Source organism: Lactuca virosa, chromosome 2 (assembly GCF_052849685.1).
Source record: "Lactuca virosa cultivar CGN04683 chromosome 2, Lactuca_virosa_CGN04683_v6, whole genome shotgun sequence".
Taxonomy (NCBI): domain Eukaryota; kingdom Viridiplantae; phylum Streptophyta; class Magnoliopsida; order Asterales; family Asteraceae; genus Lactuca; species Lactuca virosa.
Genome location: NC_136427.1, coordinates 280,741,256 through 280,760,271, shown reverse-complemented (window position 1 = coordinate 280,760,271; position 19,016 = coordinate 280,741,256).

Below are 19,016 nucleotides of genomic sequence, written 5' to 3'. Positions count from 1 at the left end.
TTTTTAATTTAATGAAGATACTCTTGAACCTCCATAACTTGAGGAGAAGTTATGGAGTCATAAAACCATTTAATTAGAACTAGACTCTTCATTTTGTAACCTTTGCCAACTTTTATGAGTTTTATGATTCTTAAATGTGACTTTTCATATAACTTGAGGACAAGTTACAAAAACACACTTTGGAATCAACTCTTAGATTAAAATGGATTGAAAACAACTATTTCACACAACTTTTCTATTAATCTAAGAACCTCATAAGAACAAGATAATTCAAATCATCAATCTTCAAGAAATTAGCATGAACATACAAACTAATACAAATCTTGAAATTATGACAATTATCTTAGAAATTGGATTAGCATGAACATTACCACATCAAAAACAAGTTTATAAGTCCAAAAACATCTTAGGGTAATGTTCCTAGTCCAATTCCAGCCAAAACAATCGAATATATGCATCCAACTCGATTTTTCAGCTACTTTTGCAAGTATAACAAGAAAACAAGCCTAGGCTTTGATACCACTGTTGGGTTATGAGCATTCTAACAATCCTAAGTGTACATGCAACCCTAAATACCTTAGATCTATGTTTTCTCTATTATACATACAATTATGAACATCCAAGGTATTATCCTAATCTAGCATACAAAATAATAAATATAACAAGATAGAATACATACCTCTTTGATGTAGAATGTCTTCATGAAGCTTGAGTGCCTAGTGCCCCAAGTGTGACACCTCAAATGGTTCACACAACACCAAATACACTTGGAATAACTTGAGAGAAACTTGAACACTCCTTGAAATCGTCTAGCCCTCACACTCACACATTAGTGCACGATTTCTTGAGCCATGGGATTCTTTTATATGGTGGCTATTAGGGTTACACCATGTAACTCATAACTTTACCCATTCCTTATGCTCCATGGATTTTAACCTCCATGGAGTATCCATGGGTCACCCCATGGACTTAGTCCAACATAAGGAATCTTGGATCACAAGCCCACATATATAAGAATGAATGATTTACACAATCAACCCATATATTTAATTAGTCTCCTTTTGATCACTTAATTAATTCCAAATTAATTCTTGATCAATACTAATTAAATAACCTTATTAATATATTAGAACTTATAATATATTAACCAACCTTAAGTGTTATTTCTCTCATTATAGTCTATCCAAATGCATGATGTCATGCAACCCAAATGGACCATGGCGGGTCGGGTCAAGTCTTACCAATTATAGTTATGGACTTAGACATTAATCCAACAGAGTTAACTTGGGTTGTTCATGTTGCACTCGAGCCAAACACTCCACCAAGAGGAGTGTACGGCCACACACATGGGTGTACGGCGGTACACTCAAGATGGCCGTGAACCCATGCCCATATATAAGCCATCCCTTCATTTCTTCACACTTTTCACACTTCCAAGTCAAGAAAGTCAATTCTCTCTCAACTATCATCAAGCTTTTCACCTTGTTCTTCAAAAATGTAAGTATTCCTTCCATTGATTAGTTGATACATTGCATTATCTAGTAAAGATCCATGATTCAAAGCCTTGAAACATCACCAAACTCATGAACATCAAGAGTGTACGGCCGTACACTCTATCTACGGCCGTATACCCTTGTTAGGATCATAATCTAAGGCTTTAAACACTTGCTAGGTACTTGTTATCCGTTATAACTCTTGAACCCTTGAATCCCTATGAATCAAGACCCAAAAATGCATCCATTTTGGAGTGTGTACGGCCGTACACACTTGGTGTGACTGTACACACCTCAAGTCCTTCCAAAATGAGAGTATTGCTCATCCTCTTGTTGTATAATTGTCACACTAGCTTCCCCATGGATCAAGCACCCTCTTTTTGCATGTTTTCCCATAAGTGTACGGTCGTACACTCCATGGCCGTACACCCCTTGGCCGTACACTCCTTTGAATGGCCATAAACCTTCTTTAGTTAATCACATGTGATTGTAACACTTTCTATCAAGTGTTTTCTAGTCCCTAAGGTTGTTTCTTTGCATGTTAGTTGTGTTAAACACTAATTACATGGCTATATATGCCATTATATGTCATTTAGGACTCGTTTTTGTCTTGGGAATTCATTCGTGGAACTTCTCATCCTTATGCAAATCTGCAATTGAATCACCCACATAAGGTGAGTTCATACCCCTATAATCAATCTTTTAAATGTTTTAAAAGCTTTTAAGGGGGGAATACAAGTTGAACACAATGATAATTGTGTAAACGTTTTGTGATAAACATCATTTTTAAGGATTGCTTATGTGTTTATAAGTGATCAAATCATTGCAAAAAATATTTTTAAGTTATGTTACTTTATGGTTTATAAAACTCCGTTTTTAAACTACAATCATAACTTAGTAGATAAATGAGTCTTTATTTCAAGGTAGTAACAGTTCAAACAAACATACTAGTAAACTATAATAGGTATAGTTTAGGGATTCAGTTCATACTATAGCTAGTACATGGAGGAGCATACTATAACTAGTACAGGGAGAAGCATACTATAACTAGTACAGGGAGAAGCATACTATAACTATAACAGAAGAACAAATCATGAATTACTCACTTATACTATATATTCCTAGTATCCTAGGAAGATATAGTATCTTTAACTCATTGTTTATAAAAAATTATGTTAATACATCATATCGGGTTTGCACTAACAAAGGTACAAATACAACGTACCCGGGTTAGCAAACACGAGGTAATATTACATCATACCGGGTTTGCACTAACAAAGGTACGAATACCACGTACCAGGGTTAGCAAACACGAGGTAATAATACATCATACCAGGTTTGCACTAACAAAGGTACGAATACCACGTACTAGGGTTAGAAAACACGAGGTAATAATACATCATACCGGGTTTGCACTAACAAAGGTACGAATACCACGTACCAGGGTTTGCAAACACGAGGTAATAATACGTTATACCGGGTTTGCACTAAAAAAGGTACGAATACTATGTACCAGGTTTAGCAAACACGAGGTAATAACACATCGTACCGGGTTTGCACTAACAAAGGGACAAATACAACGTACCAGGGTTAGCAAACACGAGGTAACAATACATCATACCGGGTTTGCACTAACAAAGGTACAAATACAACGTACCAGGGTTAGCAAACACGAGGTAATAATATATCATACTGAAGTTATTTATAAAGGGTACATCTACAAAGTACCGGACAATAATAAATAAAACACATAAATATATACAAAACTCACAACAGTATCGACTGAGGCGTTAAGAGTACATGATTTCATTACTTCTAGTAGTTGTCCAAATATTAGAATAACGCCACATAACTTACTCGTAACATGAACATTCAGTTAGAAGGGGGCCTATAATGCTAACTTTATGATTCCTCGGTAGATACATTAGGGATATATATTAGTCGAGTCCAACCGATAGTAGGATGTGTGCCTTCCGCTTTATTTCCTATTCCTTGTTTGGTTGTGGGCTTAGAGTAGATGCACCCAGTCTACTATCTGTTCGATCTTAGCTATATATATATATATATATATATATATATATATATATATATATATATATATATATATATGTATATATATATATTCCGTATACACCAAGTAATCATAAGGAGTAACAGGTATGGGTCAGGTCATAGTATACAAATTCAATACACCGTTTTCTAGTACAAAAACATACTTTCAGATAGAACATTGAGTAAACTAAACTAGAAACTTATCAGTGAAAGGTTTAATCCATTTTATTAAACCAGTATAACTTAAAGGACCTTAAGTGGTTAATTCTATAATACCTTAGTTTATACATGAGGGTTATATATAATTAATATCCGATAGGTAGTTGGATGTGTGATTTCCGCTTTACTTCCTGTTCCTTGTTTGATTGTGGGCTTAGGGCAGATTCACACAATTAACTATCCATTCGATATTAGATTATATATAGCTTGTATAAAGTAAGTGATATTAGAAGGAACTATTGTGGTTACTATTTTTACTAAAGGAAATAAGGGTTATTCTTAAAGAATGTTTTATTCAAATATAAAGGAACTATCACCGTTAACTCCATGAGTACCAAATGAATACACCATGAAGAATCAAAGAATCGAGTTTAAAATGAATCAGAGTATCGAATCAAGTAAGAATGCAAAATTGAACACCGAATGTAAATATGATCTTGTTTCAGCTCTATTACGCTTTCGAATGTTTACAGAGTACTAAGACAGGTCTGTAAAAACTCATATCTAACTCTAGTAAATATCCCTATTTATAGGGAACAGAAAGCGTACAAAAAATAAACTAAGGCATAGACACTTAAGTTTCGAATAAAAGTGCCTTAGTAAAATACATTAGAAAACATTCGAAGATGCAAAATATATTTCGACTAATTACAACATTTTAACCCTTGCAATCTCCCCCTTTGTAATCATAGTCGAACAACTTAATTCGTAAGAAGCTGGATGGAATACAGCATCACTCTTCGAATTTCCGTGTACCAGGAAATAATCTTCTTAAGCTCTTTCTTATCTCCTTCATTGTTCTTCTTACAATGATTCATACGAACAATTAAGTTCGTATATTGAGACGTTGAATACCTTTCCACTTCGCATGCCTGGAACAAGAAACGTTTTGCTTTTCTAGCTTTGTCTTTTCCTGCGAAGACCATTCCAAAAGGCTTTAAGCAGATTTCACCATCAACATACTTCTTCAATTCTTCCTGAGTCTTCGTAGGAGCCATTGGAGCTTTAATTTCCATACCTTTAGCCGTAGCTAACTCCACATCTGTTAGAGCCAAGCACTCATAATAATTTTCGATGAAAATCTTGATGTGAGCAACTCCAAGCTTAAATTCATCAGGTTCAGTGTTTTGAAGATATGAAAACGATTTGTCTTTCAGAATCAAAGCAACTTGTATAAGATCATACAAGTTCATTAATGGAAAATCTGCAATTGTAAATTCGCAAATATTTCCATTTGCCCTGGCAACCACATACTTGATATTTTGGACTGTGTTTCCGAATACCACATCCTTTTTCATACTGATCACTTTCTTGATCTTTATCAATGACCAAACTTCCTCAGGGGCTTTTGCAAGAACAGCATGAAATCGAATTTTCATGTGTGTACCATCATCCTTATCTTTGAAATTACCTTCTGCTTTAAATTGAGGCATGATGAACATCATTTCGTTTATAGGAAAGTCCAGCTGACTTGAATCAATATTCGTAACCATATAACTTTGTTTTGGTTTCTTCTCAAATGAAAACATATGATTAAAAGCTACCTTGGCCTCAATTGTTTCATAATTGTAATGTTTCGCCGGATCACCCTTGTCCATTCCCTTCGGATCACTTGCACGCTGAGTCATTATGCTTTGAATCAATCTTAGCTTTTTGATTTCAACTTCTGCTTCGGCTTTCCTTTCTTCTTTCGATTTTTCCACCACAATTGTTTTCCCTTTATCTTTCACGACTGAATCATCTTTCACCTCCATTGTTTTTGAACTACTCCCAACATTATCAGTAGGTTTACCAATCACAATTACTTTCGAAATTGGTCTTGTAATTGGCATGGTTGTTACGACTGTTGAAGTAATCGGCCCAGCAGATGCTATAACTGGCTTTGTTGTTGGGATCTTTGAAGAAAACATCTTTCCTACAACCTTCGCATCATCACCACTGGCCTTCGAATCACCAGTTTTTCTTTCTCCCCCTTGCACCCCTGTGAAAACAGGTGGGGCATTTGTTGTTGGAAGAAGGCTGGATATGCGAGATAGAGGAGCAAGTTGCTTGTTGAGAATTGCTTCGAATTGTAGAAACTTTTGAGATAAAAATTCAGGAGTAATCAGGGAAGAAGAAACCGGCTGGACAGATAGATCTTTTAATTCTTTTAGCAAAGTAATCACTTCCAAAAAGTTGGCACTTTCTATTGTTGAAAGTTGAGTAAGTTGAGGACTCAAACTTTCATATAATTTGACAATTTTGTGACAGCGTCACAAATAATATCAATCTTCTGATTCAGAGATGCATAATCTTGTTGAACATTTGCAATCTCTTTTTGCATATCTTCACGAAGTTCATGAATCTGCAAATTGACATCCTCCCTGACTTTCTTTACGTCTTGAATAAAGAGAACATGCCTTTCCTTTGTTGCATTCTTTAATTCTTTCAAATCTCCGGCAAACTTCGAATTTTGAGAATTTATTCGGAGTTCATTATTTTGATCACTATGATCAACCTTCTCCAAAATTCAAGATTCAGAGTCTGTAATCATCCCAGATACTTTACTTACAACTCTGACTTCGAACATTTTCAACAATGTATCAACCTCTAAACTTGAAACAGACGAACCACCCCCCAGATCAGCTTGAGATTGAATTATAGAATTCAACTTCTGATTCAAAATTTTAAATTGCTTCATTGTCATGAGCATATGATCTGGAAACTCCTCTTCCTCTTCATGAAACTCTAATTCTTCAAATGTACCTCCAAAACCCTCATTATCAGTTTATGTTTCCATAAAAATGGTTTCTTGAACGTTGGAATTAGGTTTGGGTGTATCAGTGGATTGAGAAGAAAAAATAGAAGTAAAGGGTTGATTGATAATGTTTTCGAATGTAGGGGAATCAGTGGTGGAAGTAATTGGAATAATTGGTGGAGGTAAAGAAACAGTATGTTCGAAAGTTAAAGAAGTTGGATAACCTTGATCTTCTTTATTCGAGTCTCCTTCACCCATATTGACATTTGCATCCGTATCAGATACGTTTGCAGGGATGCCTGAAGTTCGTACCTCCTCAGAAACTGATTTGGCAACTGAATCTTCGGGTGGTATGACTATTGTCTGCTCAGGAGTTGAACTTTCTACATGAAGAGTTACGTCTGGTGTTTCAGGAATTCTTTCATCATCATCTTCTGTAGACTCAGTAGAAAGCATAAGATTTCGTGTCTTCTTCTTCAACAAATGTTTGGCCATATCCTCAGCCCTTCGTTTCTTGGATAGTGGAGAAACAGGTGTTGGCACTTCTCGAATTAAAACACCTTGATGAGTGATGTGAGGTTTTCGAACCACTTTTTGTGTTGGAGACTTGCTTTTATGTGTTGACTTCATTTTGATTCTTCGAAACATACTAGTCTTCGAAGGAATGATCACTTGCTCTTGAGTTTCTTTAGCAACAGGTTCAATCACTTGTGTCTCAGCAACAAACACTTCAACTGTTAGAGGCTTCTTCTTTGGAGATTTCGAAGAAGTCAACGCTGTGATTTTGTCTTCATGAGAAGTAGTTTCAGTCTTCTTTGACCGCTTGGATTTCTTATCTTCCCTTTCCAGTAGTATCCCAGTTTCGATTGTAGAATCAATAGTCTTCAAATATGCCACTAAAACAGAATTCGAAGGATCAACTCTTTTGAGCATTGCATCTGGAATACGAGCAACAGATGGAAAAACCTCAGCACTATCTGTGACATCCTTCGGATAGCGGTACGATTGAAAAACAGATTTTTCTTCATCATTTGGTATCAAAATCCCTTCCTTGTTGTAAAAATGTTGCAAAATCAAGCTCCAGTATCTTGCACACGAAATACCATGAATAGCATTCGTGTGTTCTACACTATTTTGGAATTCCTTCCACAATTGTGTAGAATAATCCACTTGAAGATCATAGTATAGCCCAACAACCATGGCATATACTTCCATTCTTCCTTTGTCAAGACCAACTGTTCTCCCAGTTAAACATCTTATAAAAATACCAAATAAGAAATTCCAGATACTTGGAAGACCATATTTCTTAAAATCACTGATCTTGGATAACTGAGGCTGATATCCCATCTCATTAAACATATGAACTATTTGAGGAAATGTGAAAGCAACATACGGAGGTGAATTCGGAATTTCAAGAATTTGGCAAAAGAGTTTCTTTGATAATCTGACCTTTTTGTCATTCACCAGATGGAAAGTAATTGTATCAGAAGCTTTATAGTAAGTAGCGGTTGATCCGGCTTGAGAAAGCCATGACATTGGAACAGAGAATGAACTGAACATCGCCTTAGAAAAAACATACCTCTTTAAGGCAACGATTAACATCTTCAATTCTTCCGGGTATTTAGAAATATCACCCTCCAAGTAATAGTTAGTTGCTTGAATCTTCATAATTGGCAATGAAGATACATCTTCAGTGGTATGAGAAGGATCAACATCAACATGAACAGAAGTCGCCATTGTTAGGGTTTGAAAACTTTGAAGATGAGAGAATTTGGGAATTTGTTCTTTTTGATCGCGTAAACTGATAATGAACCCTTGAATCTCCTTTTATATGTAACCCCGAAGTTTGAATTTGAAGTGGGATGTATATTTAATGATATCTGACGTGGCACCTTGAAAATCGGACCATTACTGCGTAAAAGTAGCCATGCGTCAAAAAGTATCTGTCACATCACCTTGAAATCCGGACAGAATACCATACGTCATTAAAAACCAGCCTGTATTGTTATCCCCAAGAAGATTGTAACCGTCAAAACCCTTCGTATGGAAGCAAGGCTCTTTTGCTTTTGGGATGAAAAGCGAAGTCATATGCCAGATGTTTGAAATTATCAGCCTAAGTTGGTATTACTCAGAACATCAAGGATTTCGTGAGTGCAGTGTTCCAAAGAATTTAGACGAGAAACAAAGATAAGAAAAATTTGGGATATTGTGATGTCAAAATATTAATTTGACACAAAGGCAGATAAAATCCCGGGCAAAGATTGCTTCATTAATCATTAAGAGAAATGATCAACAGCTTGTGTAGGTTCCCGTGAAATACAATCGAATACTTGTAAATAAGTATCAAAGGGCTTCTTTTATAATGCTTCGTGGGTAGTTTAAAAATTTCGTTACATGTCAACCTAAACATAAGGTGAGAAATTGTAACAGAAATTACTTGTTTGACCAGTGTAGTCAGGGACAAGTTTGTTTTGATAAATTTGAAGTGACATTGAAGTTCGAATGAAACTCACACGTAAATCATTTTCAAGAAAAAAATTTGTGCTGGATCTTGTTGGGTAACAAACATCATGGGTGTCGAATGTTTGATCAAGACCACTCATACGAATTGAATATGATTTGGAGTTTCGAATGTTGGTACTAAACCAAATGTTTCGTGAAAATCTGGAACATAGTTCCCCGTCAATTCCTTAAAAGTTTAGAAAATTGGGTTTCTCTTTCATCACGGTCTCATGATGTCAGATCATAAACACATATTTTTGATATATCTAAGTCTCGATGGGTTTGATCAGAGACCTCTCGGACATATGTCTTCGTGTGTGATCGCGTAAGAACTTTATGGGTGAAAAATATTGGTGTAAGACACGAAAGGTACCTCTGTTATTTTTGGACAAAACAGTAAACTCTTAACTCATTTTGAGAAGAGTCAGGTAGCTCAGAGACTAATGTGAATATAAGCCTTATTGGGAATAAATTTTCGTATGAATAATTTCATTAAGGCTTTCGTACACACACATTGAGCCATTGGAGGCTTTGGACAACATGCAACAGCATGCTTCTAGGGACAACTTAACTAGTTCAATATATTGAAAATTTATCGATTCGTACGAAAAATGTACATGACCCTAGAACTGCAAGCATAATCCACTGTGTATCATCATAAATATCTGCAACAAAATACTAAAAAGAAATTAGAAACTAAATATTTTTGTTGTTTTGATTTTTCGAAAATAGAGAAAGAACTAAAGCAAAACAAAATCTTTTTGGATTTTTAATTATTCGAAAATTAAATGACAAACACAAATGAAAATCTTTTTGGATTTTTTGTTTAATTTTTCGAAAATTAAATGACAAAAACAAACGAAAATCTTTTTGGATTTTTAATTTTTCGAAAATTAAAAGCTAACTGTACTTGTTGCATATACACGAAATTTTATCATCCCCTGATAAGTGACAAATTTACGAATTCGAAGGGATTCGAAGCATTGACTATGAACAGTAACATCTGAATCAACCCTTAAAATATATGATAAATTTACGAATTCGAAGGGATTCGAAACGTTGACTATGAACAGTAACCTCTGAACGTTGACTGTTATTGCTTTGTTTTTCATTCAGCGCCTCTGAATCATTCCTGGTCAATCATTATTCTCCTTTTTCGCATGGAACAGAATTTCCATTTATCATTCCAAGTCCTTCTAAAATTTTCACAAAGGATTTTTCATCTAAAGGTTTCGTGAAAATATCAGCTAACTGATCAGTTGTTTTCACAAGATGTACTTCAATATTTCCATCCTCCACGTGATCCTTGATGAAATGATAACGAAGAGCTATATGTTTAGTCTTCGAATGCTGCACAGGATTATGACAAATTCTTATTGCACTTTGAGAATCACAATTTAATGGAATTTTTTTATATTGATTGCATAATCACACAATTGACTTTGAATCCATATAATTTGTGATGTGCAAGCAGCGGCAGCCACATATTCTGCTTCAGCTGTTGAAATTGATACACATGTTTGCTTTTTCGACTGCCAGCTCACCAATTTGCCATCGAGAAATTGACATCCGCCACTTGTGCTTTTTCTATCAAGATTACAACCACCCAAGTCTGCATCCAAATAAGCTTGTACAAAGAACCCAGTTTTCGAAGGATACCACAATCCTAACAAAATTGTTCCTTTAAGATAACGAAATATATTCTTCACAGTAGTAAGATGTGGTTCTCGTGGATTTGACTGATACCTAGCACAATTACACACAGAAAACATGATATCAGGTCTACTTGCTGTAAGATAAAGTAATGAACCAATCATGCTCCTGTAAAGAGTTATGTCAACTGCAGGTTTATCTAACGAAGGTGTCAACTTTATTCCAGTTGCCATAGGAACTCGTAACTTTGTGCTATTCGTCAATCCAAACTTCTCTAGCAGATTCTTCGTATATTTTTCTTGATTAATAAAAATTCCTTCTCTGCTTTGACGAATATTCAGTCCAAGCAAATTATTGATTTTTCTCATCATGCTCATTTCGAACTTACTTTTCATCAAATCTTCGAATTCTCTAGATAAAGCAGGGTCAGCTGAGCCAAAAATAATATCATCAACATAAATTTGAACAAGCATTAGATGATTCCCAACTTTCTTTCAAAATAATGTGGGGTCAACAGACCCTTGTTTAAATTTAGATTGTTTCAAAATGAAGTAAGAGTTGCATACCATGCTCGTGGTGCTTGTTTTAAACCATAAACTGCCTTATCTAAAATATAAACATGATCTGGATATTTTCAAAATGAAGTAAGAGTTGCATACCATGCTCGTGGTGCTTGTTTTAAACCATAAACTGCCTTATCTAAAATATAAACATGATCTGGATATTCTTCGTTAATAAAACCTGGGGGTTGTTCCACGTAAACTGTTTCTTCAAGCTCTCCATTTAAAAATGCACACTTCACGTCCATTTGATAAACATCAAAGTCTGTGTGAGCTGCATAAGCCAGAAATATACGAACAGCCTCGAGTCTTGCGACAGGGGCAAAAGTTTCTTCATAGTCGATTCCTTCTTGTTGTGAATATCCTTTAACAACAAGTCTGGCTTTGTTTCGAACAATATTTCCATCTTTGTTGGTTTTGTTTTTAAAAATCCATTTTAACCCGACAATCGAAACATTTTCAGGTTTAGGAATTAATCTCCAAACCTTGTTTCGTTCAAATTCAGACAATTCAGATTGCATAGCAACAACCCAATCTGAGTGTTCCATTGCAACCTTATCTGTTTTTGGTTCAATTTTAGAGATGAAAACATTAAACATGCAAAATTCTTGATGAGTATTCAATACCTCATTCTTTGCACGTATTTGAGCTCTTGTTAAAACACCCTCTTGTGGATTTCCAATTATTTGATCTTTCGGATGATCTCTTGTCCACTTTTTCATTGGCGGATAAGCTGGATCAAATTCCAAAGGTGCATCTTCGTATAAATCATCATTCTCAGAACCTGCAATCGAACAAACATCATCAAAATCATTATTATTCTCAATGTTTTCTAAATGCTCCCCCTCAACATTATGCTCCCCCTCAACATCAGCATTCAATCTTTCATTCTCCCCCTCGAAAGAATGCTCTCCCTTAACTAGAGTGTTCGAATCCAAGTGCTCCCCCTCCTCTGGATTATTTTGCATACTTTCGCCTTTCTCTGGAGAAGTTGATGTTGAATCATCAGTAAGCTTTGTTAATTCAGAGAGATGATTATCATTTGCATTTATTTCAGCATCAACAGCATGATCTGAAATACCAAAAATTAAATCATAATCAATATCTAAGGTTTGTGAAGATTCAGATTCATCTTGTATTTCTTTTAGAATGGGATGATTTTCACACTTCATTTCAGTTTGTTTAATATAATAATCATCAAATGTAAGAGTAAAAGTTTCTTCAACTTTTCGTGTTCTTTTGTTTAACACTCGATATGCGACTGAATTATGCGAATATCCCAAGAAAATCCCTTCATATGCTTTAACTTGAAATTTTGTAAGATTATCCTTGAGATTCATAATAAAGCACCTGCATCCGAAAACATGGAAAAATTTGACGTTAGGTTTTCGATTGTTAAGAATTTCATATGGAGTGATGTTAAAACGACGATGAATGAAAGATCTGTTTTCAGTAAAACATGCGGTGGATACTGCTTCAGCCCAAAGGTATTGTGGAAGATTCGCATATGCCAACATAGTCCGTGCCGCTTCGCATAGAGACCTATTTCTTCGTTCAACAACACCATTTTGTTGTGGTGTGTATGGAGATGAAAAATTATGCGAAATCCCTTTGTCCACCAAAAATGAATCAAGAACATTGTTCTTAAACTCAGTTCCATGATCACTCTTAATTTTTTGAACAATCTTCTTCAATGTTGTTTCCATCTTTTTGATAAAGTCAATCATGATTTGTGCAACTTCGGATTTAAGCCTGAGAAAATAAACCCACGTAAATCTGGAAAAATCATCAACAATGACTAATATGTACCGTTTCTTGTTGATTGTTGAAACTGTTGATGGACCACACAAATCAATATGTAACAGTTCCAGAGGTGCGACTATTTTCGAATCTATCGTAATTGGATGTCCTTGTTGATGTTGCTTTCCAACTTCACAAGCTGCACATAAAGAATCATTATCAAATTTAAGTACATGTAAACCTCTTACCAGATCTTGTATCACAAGTTTATTGATGTTTCGAAAGTTGAGATGAGAAAGTCTTCGATGCCAAAGCCAACTTAAGTCTGATGTTGCTTTTGAAAGAAGACATATAGCAGGTTTCCCTACTATCGGATTGATGTCCAAAGTAAACATGTCACCTTTCCTTTTGGATTTAAGTAAAACTTCGTTAGTGTTGACATTCGAAATAACACTTCCTTCTTCATTAAAAAGAACTTGATTGCCAGTGCCCACAACAAGTTGGGAAACACTTATCAAGTTATGTTGAAGACCTTCAACATACGCAACACGATTCACTGTGAATTGTCCGTTTGTGATCTTCCCATATCCTTTGACTTCACATTTTTTATTGTTCCCAAACTTCACAACTCCAGCATTCTTTAGGCTTCGAAAATACCGTAAATTCTCCTTCTTCCCAGTCATGTGACGAGAGCAACCACTATCAATGTACCATTTATTATCATATTGCTCGTCACATAGTACCAACAATCAGTGGAAAAATTTAGGTACCCAAGGCTTTTTGGGTCCTTGGAAATTAGATTTCAATTTCGAATGTAATGAAGAACTTTTAACCCAATCACAAACTTTGGTTTTGAGACTATCAATTAAGTTCACATCTTCATTTAAAGGAACCGAAACATAAGATTTTTATGGTTTTGAATGTTCACTAACATCACCCTTCGTATTCTGAGTTTGTGAATGTTCATTCTTTGTTTTGATTACTGGTTTCCATGCTTTGACAGATATGTTCGAATCCTTAGAAGATAAACTTCCATTTGATGAAGTATTTACATACTTTTCATAAGCTTCGTGAATTTGCTCCTTTGAAAATGTATTCGACTGATACATTTTTCCTTTTCCTTCAAGCCAATGATCAATGTTCTTCCTTGAAGTTATTCCCTTTTCATGTGAAATTTTCATAGTTTCTTTCTTCGTATGATTAGGAAAATTTGGCTTTTTAGGAACAAAATCAACTTTTGGATTGGTTAGAAAAGATTCACCATAAGATGTATCAATAGTGGATTTAAAATCTTGACGTTGAAAGAATTTTTGATTTGGTTTTGATGTATTTGAAATTTTAGGTTTTGAGACTTTCTAAAACTTTGGTTGTTTATTTACTTCAGACCTTAAATGATTTGATTTTGATGAATGTTGATTATTTGCTGAAAAAGAGGAATTTTTAGCTTTAAAAACATTTTTGGGTGATTGTAATTCAGACATCTTTTGAGACTCAATAATCTGCCAAAATATTTTCTTCCTTGCTTGTCTTTTTAAAATGTTATTTTCCTTCGAAAATTTGTCAATTTGATCTTTGAATTCCGTGGAGTTTAGTTTGACAACTTTTTCATTTTCCTTTACAACTTGTTTTGAATTCTCTTTTTCAACTTTTGATTTTTCAACCCATTTTCTTTGCGGTTTTTGACGGTGAAAAACATACGAATTCTTTGTTAGGTTGTTTTCAACTGTGCTTTGATTTGCAAAGAAACCTTCATCGGTTGTTTTCAAATTATCTTCTTCAACTAACTTCTTTAATTCTGGTTTGATATTCTCAACATTTCTAGTAGTTACGATTACTTGATTTGGAAAAATGACATCATCTGTACACTTGAAAATTGGATAAACCACAGTATTCGTTTGAAGATAGTGATCACCTTTTTCATTCATCACTTTTTCAAACTTTTGTGTATCACCATACACTTGATCAACCGCTATTCAAGGAATTTCTTCTTCCTTTGAAGATTTCTTTTCCTTCGAAATTTCTTCTTCTTTTTCATCATCGCTATCATCAGTTTCACTGTCTCTGAGATCCACAAAGTCCATATCACAAACTTTCGAAGTTGAGGGTATATCAGTTTCTTTCTTAACCATCAAGTCCTTAACTTTTTCTTTCCCTTTAAATGTTGATGCAACATTAACAACAGACAACTGGGAACAATCAACATCCTCAAGATCACTAATTTCACTAATATTGTCAGAATTATCTTCAATATCAGCAAAATTAGATTGAGAATCAGATGTTGAATTCTCAGTCTTTTTCAAAATTTGAATTTGTTCAGATTTAGTCAAAGTATCATTCACTATGTTAACTAACTCATTCGCATCAAGACATTCATCAATTTTGACAATTCCATATTTATATCTATCATCAGGAACTTTGTCAAAATCAGCTATTATTTTCTCACAATCATACGAAATATTATCTACCTTAGTTCTTTCGAATGCTAGAAAAGGTAGTAATTTTCTATGTTGCTCTTTACTTATTTCACATGAATGATGTAAATAAGTTAATTTGCCATAAAGTCTCTTAGCAGAATTACAGTATATGTTTCTTTGTGCTAGCAAAAGTTTGACTTCATTTGACAAAGTATCTCTATCACACATAATATTCGTTATTTGTAATTCTAAACAATCAACTTTACTTATTTTCATGTCTAATCGCTTTTTGGTCTCTAATAACTCCATGGACAACTTGTTGGCCTCATTGCTAGCAGACACAACAATTGAATCAAAATAAGTAACAGTCTCATCAAAAGATATTAGTTCAGAGTCATAAGCATGTGTAGGAATATTAAAAGATTCGAGAATATTACGTACCTTTGTTGTTATTGGAGATTTGTCTGCTGTCTTGGATACGAAGCATCTTCCTTTCACTTCGAATTCCTCTTCATCTGAGTCCTCCTCCAACTTCGCATACATTGGTCCATGTGTTGGATTCCTCATTTCTTCATCGTCTGATCCGGATGACCAGATTTGATATGTTCCATCCTCCTCCTGTTCACCCCTTGCAACCAGTGATAAATTGTTGGCTTTCGCACGAACCTCCTCAAGCCTCTCTGCATAATAAGCCTCATCTTTGACTTTATTCTTTCTCTCATCCTTCTTCCTAAGCATACAATCATTCGCAAGATGATTGGCTCCATTGCAATAATGACAATCAACACCAGCATCACCTTTCAGCTTTTTCTTACTTTTTCCTTCAGACATCTTCGAATCTTTCTTCTCAATCTTCTTTTTCTCCTCAACAACAGTTTTACTCACAGTACTTCCTTTTACCTCAGCAAGCTTAGCCTTCGGATTGAACGACTTTTTGAAAAACTTCTTGACACGATTATTCGAGTAAAATGCTATTGCCTCATCATCCGAATTCATGATGAATCCCTCTTCTTCCTCATAATCACCATTTTCAGCTTCTTTCTCGGATATCTTTGACACAAGTGCCAATGGACCTCCCAAATTCAGCTTCGTCTCCTCAGCAATTTCATTTACCTCAGTTTCGTGTGATTTCAACTGATTGTACAAATCATTGAGAGTTAATGTATCAAAACTTTGCTGATTCTTCACCATCATACTCACGTTTCTCCATTCTTTTCGAAGACCCATCACAAAGATGAGATTGAATTCCATTGAAGTTTTGGTAATCCCATAGCGATTACAACGATAGATTAACTCGTTCAGTCGATCATAGTAGACTTCAATTGTTTCACCTTCTTTTTGTCTGAAATCTTTCAGCTCAACCAAACACTATTTGACTGAATTGATTTTCGTCTTCTCACTTCCTTGAAACTTATCTTTCAGATTGTTCCAGATCTCCTTTGCAGATGTACAACTCCTTACATAATTGTACACAACTGGAGGAAAAGCTCATCGCAATTCCCTCATACACCTCTTCTCTAGTTTCTTCAGACGATCAGATTGATTATCAACACCAGAACTTGTAGAATATGATCCAATTGCTTGAACATTCACCGGAACATTGACATTTACAGTGATACATGACCATAGTTCTTCATCAAGACCATTCAGATAATCCTGCATACGATCAGCCCACTGATCATAATATTCAGGGATTAGCATTGGAATTTTGGTTGATGATCCTAACAAATGAGAACATGAGGTCATCGAATTGAGATTGAAGCTCGCTATTGTTGTACGAAAGATGACTTTGAAAATTTTTAAGAAGATTTGGAAATTTGAAAACAAACTAGTTGAATCAAATCGGAATTACAAGAAGAACACTCGATTCAACAATTCAAATGCAGAATCAAATCACAAACTAAAATCTAGACAAATTTTTCACGATCAAAATGTGCGGAAACTTTTGAACCAAAAATTTGATTCAAAAACTTTTTGAATGTATGAAAATCAGATCACATATGTGATTCCTGCTCTGATACCAATTGAAGAATCAAAGAATCGAGTTTAAAATGAATCAGAGTATCGAATCAAGTAAGAATGCAAAATTGAACACCGGATGTAAATATGATATTGTTTCAGCTCTATTACGCTTTCGAATGTTTACAGAGTACAAAGACAGGTCTGTGAAAACTCATATCTAACTCTAGTAAATATCCCTATTTATAGGGAACAGAAAGCGTACAAAAAATAAACTAAGGCATAGATACTTAAGTTTCGAATAAAAGTGCCTTAGTAAAATACATTACAAAACATTCGAAGAGGCAAAATATAGTTCGACTAATTACAACATTTTAACCCTTACACACCAGGGTTATATACATTAAAGATCTAACAAACAATGGGATGTGTGACTTCCGCCTCATTCCCTGTTTCTTGTTTGGTTGTGGGATTAGGGTAGATTCACACAATCGATTGTTTGTTTGATCTGGATTCTATATAACTTGTTTCCATTTAACATTCATAGAAAGGATTGTAGAGTCATTTTTACTTATCTTTCATCATATCAGAAGATATAGGATCTTCTGGAGGAACAGGCGAACTTTTCGAAAAGAACTTTCAACTTACTAATACATCACTAGAGTACTTATGAACTCACCAGCTTAAATGCTGATATACACTTTCAAAATAACTTGTATTCTCAGGTAACTAGTAGACAGGTACGCGTGCTGGGATTCAGAAGATGGAGCATAGTAGCTTCATGTCTTGTTTTGTTATTTACTTTTGGATTCAATCTTTTGTGAATCACTACTTTGTAAACACTTTTATTAATACAATGGTTGTTTGTTACTATTATTACTATGATACATGTCTTGTGATACTAAACATGACGTCCTCCGCCCCCGAACGTTTCCGCCGGTCCGGTTTGGGGGTGTGACAGATTGGTATCAGAGCATTGTTTATAGTGAACTAAGTATATCAACCTATAAAAGATATACAACTATAAATGCAATGGGGCCGAAGTGCTTTGGATAAAAATATATTTTAAAAATATAACAATACCCTACAAAAGTGTACATACTTGATTATACATATATACATACTAGAACAAGTATCATAAGAAGAACATAACAGAAGTATTTAAAGGTTGAACACTACGGTCAAACTTGGACAGTTATGTAATCATATCTGGAATCAATATAGCCTGGTCAACTATATTCATTTGAGATGTGACCGACATGAGTTTGGGAGTGATGCGGTGTTGCAATAGTCTTAGAACTTACCTAACTCTATTCAAGGGATTTCTAGATCAGAACATAAAGTTAAAATACTATGGGAGTATTTTATGATACAATAAGGCAACAACAAGTTTAAAACATACCAAGTTCAATACATTAAAATACTATAGGAGTATTTTAGGCACTATAAATGACTTATGTGAGAATTTAAAAGACCCTTCTGGTAGGTCTATGATTCCAGAGTGTATACTTCCGAGGTTATTATATAATTGAGATTTTATAGACTTAGAATTTGTGATCTATGCTTCACTACATGTTCCTTGTTTGGTTGTGGTTTTGGAGTAGGATCACTTATTCGAAGGTCTATTTAATCTTAAATTATATACACCTTGTATACATTGCGCAATTATAGGAGGACCTGGAAAGGA